Source organism: Anopheles stephensi, unplaced genomic scaffold, assembly GCF_013141755.1.
Source record: "Anopheles stephensi strain Indian unplaced genomic scaffold, UCI_ANSTEP_V1.0 ucontig19, whole genome shotgun sequence".
Taxonomy (NCBI): domain Eukaryota; kingdom Metazoa; phylum Arthropoda; class Insecta; order Diptera; family Culicidae; genus Anopheles; species Anopheles stephensi.
In genome coordinates this window covers 5,001-7,500 of record NW_023405113.1, presented here as the reverse complement: position 1 = coordinate 7,500, position 2,500 = coordinate 5,001, and the positions used below count along the sequence as shown (strand labels likewise).

Sequence of the window (2,500 nt, the reverse complement as noted above, 5' to 3'; positions counted from 1 at the left end):
AAAAAAATTTCACCCCCGGACCAAAAGTTGGCCGTTCGGTGCCCTATGGCCTATGGCCAGTATGGGAACCAAGGATGCCGATATGCGAAAAAGTGTCAAAAAATCACTTGAAAGTCGCTATGGCTCATTAAATAGAGCTTGTAAAGACCTTTCTAAAACACCTTGGTTGACCCCTGTCCGATACGTAGTTTTCGAGATATTCGAGAATAAGTGATTTTTTGGGACTTAGAAAATTTTTGACCCGTACCCTAAGAAAAAGTGATTTTTTCATAGGACAATTTTTTCTTCGCAAATACTGTTTGGTTTCACTTTTCATTATTAGAAACGCGTTCCGAAGCCATTTTCATCAAAATCTCGTGAAAAAAAATTTCACCCCCGGACCAAAAGTTGGCCGTTCGGTGCCCTATGGCCTATGGCCAGTATGGGAACCAAGGATGCCGATATGCGAAAAAGTGTCAAAAAATCACTTGAAAGTCGCTATGGCTCATTAAATAGAGCTTGTAAAGACCTTTCTAAAACACCTTGGTTGACCCCTGTCCGATACGTAGTTTTCGAGATATTCGAGAATAAGTGATTTTTTGGGACTTAGAAAATTTTTGACCCGTACCCTAAGAAAAAGTGATTTTTTCATAGGACAATTTTTTCTTCGCAAATACTGTTTGGTTTCACTTTTCATTATTAGAAACGCGTTCCGAAGCCATTTTCATCAAAATCTCGTGAAAAAAAATTTCACCCCCGGACCAAAGTTGGCCGTTCGGTGCCCTATGGCCTATGGCCAGTATGGGAACCAAGGATGCCGATATGCGAAAAAGTGTCAAAAAATCACTTGAAAGTCGCTATGGCTCATTAAATAGAGCTTGTAAAGACCTTTCTAAAACACCTTGGTTGACCCCTGTCCGATACGTAGTTTTCGAGATATTCGAGAAATAGTGATTTTTTGGGACTTAGAAAATTTTTGACCCGTACCCTAAGAAAAAGTGATTTTTTCATAGGACATTTTTTCTTCGCAAATACTGTTTGGTTTCACTTTTCATTATTAGAAACGCGTTCCGAAGCCATTTTCATCAAAATCTCGTGAAAAAAAAATTTCACCCCCGGACCAAAAGTTGGCCGTTCGGTGGCCCTATGGCCTATGGCCAGTATGGGAACCAAGGATGCCGATATGCGAAAAAGTGTCAAAAAATTCACTTGAAAGTCGCTATGGCTCATTAAATTAGAGCTAGTAAAGACCTTTCTAAAACACCTTGGTTGACCCCTGTCCGATAAGTAGTTTTCGAGATATTCGAGAATAAGTGATTTTTTGGGTACTTAGAAATTTTCGACCATGACATATATGAAAAGTGATTTTTTCATAGGACCAAAAGTTTGTCAAATAGGGTTTTGGTTCACTTTTTATGGTCAGATAAGTGATCCGATTGCTATTTTCATGATCATTAGAGGGATTTCACGCTGTGACCAAAAATTTTCATACTTCATACTTGTCCCCGTGCCGTATATGGAGGACCGGGGGAACATGGCTTCGATAATCGTGATGTTCAGTGACGGATTTCTGGGACTTAGAACAAAAAATGTGCTCTCAGGCCACATTATATGTTTCCATACACACATGATTTTCATTCTTCATACTTGTCCCCGTGCCGTAGATGGGAGGACCGGGGGAACATGTCTTCGTAAGTCGGTGGATGTTCAGTGAAGGATTTTCCTGGACTTAGAAAAAAATGTGCCTCTCAGGCACATTATCATGTTCCATACACACATGATTGTTCATTCTTCAATACTTGTCCCGGTGCCGTAATATGGGAAGGCCGTGGGAACATGTCTTCGTAAGTCGTTGATGTTCAGTGACGGATTGTCTGGGACTTAGAAAAAAAGGTGCGCTCAGGCACATTATATGTTCCATACACACAGGATTTTCATTCGTCATACTTGTCCCCGTGCCGGGTATATGGGAGTAGCCGGGGAAGATGTGTTTGTAAGTCGTGATGTTCAGTGACGGATTTGGACCTTAAGAAAAATAAATGTCCCTTAGGCACCTTATTTGTATCAATCATTGTATCCCCAGCCTTTATGTCGAACGTTTTCCGTATTCCCGGACTTGTACATTTTTCGGGTTCCACCCCGACAATGTATCTCTACTGTGCATTACGTACCTTATAACGCACGGCACCCATTGGGTGACTCCACTTAACCATCTTTCGATAATGCCCGTGTTGCAGATATAATCCCAACACCTACCAGGCTTTATATGTACATCGAACGTTACATACGATGCACCCCGTATTCCCGGACTTGTACATTTTCTTGTACATACTACCGGGCAGGACGTGCCTTGCGTCCACCATAACACCACCAGGCGTAGGTCGCCTGAGAGGATCGATGCGAACGCATCTCTACAACTTGAAACTCCTAGCCTGAAGTCCCGTCGTTTGCGGGCGGTCGGTGGGCATCGAAACTAGTCAAGTCCACGGTCGGCGAGGTCGGCGGGCCACCGGCGTTCCCT

At 42.7% G+C, this 2,500-nt stretch overlaps 1 non-coding gene across 1 annotated transcript in view; it reads right to left on the bottom strand.

The window, feature by feature from the left end:
* Positions 1-2,341: 2,341 nt before the first annotated feature.
* Positions 2,342-2,500, bottom strand: part of LOC118515793 — a 4,253-nt gene continuing 4,094 nt past the window's right edge. Inside the window, exon 1 of the ribosomal RNA XR_004907416.1 lies at positions 2,342-2,500. This exon is cut by the window's right edge and continues 4,094 nt beyond it. This is a non-coding gene — a ribosomal RNA (large subunit ribosomal RNA).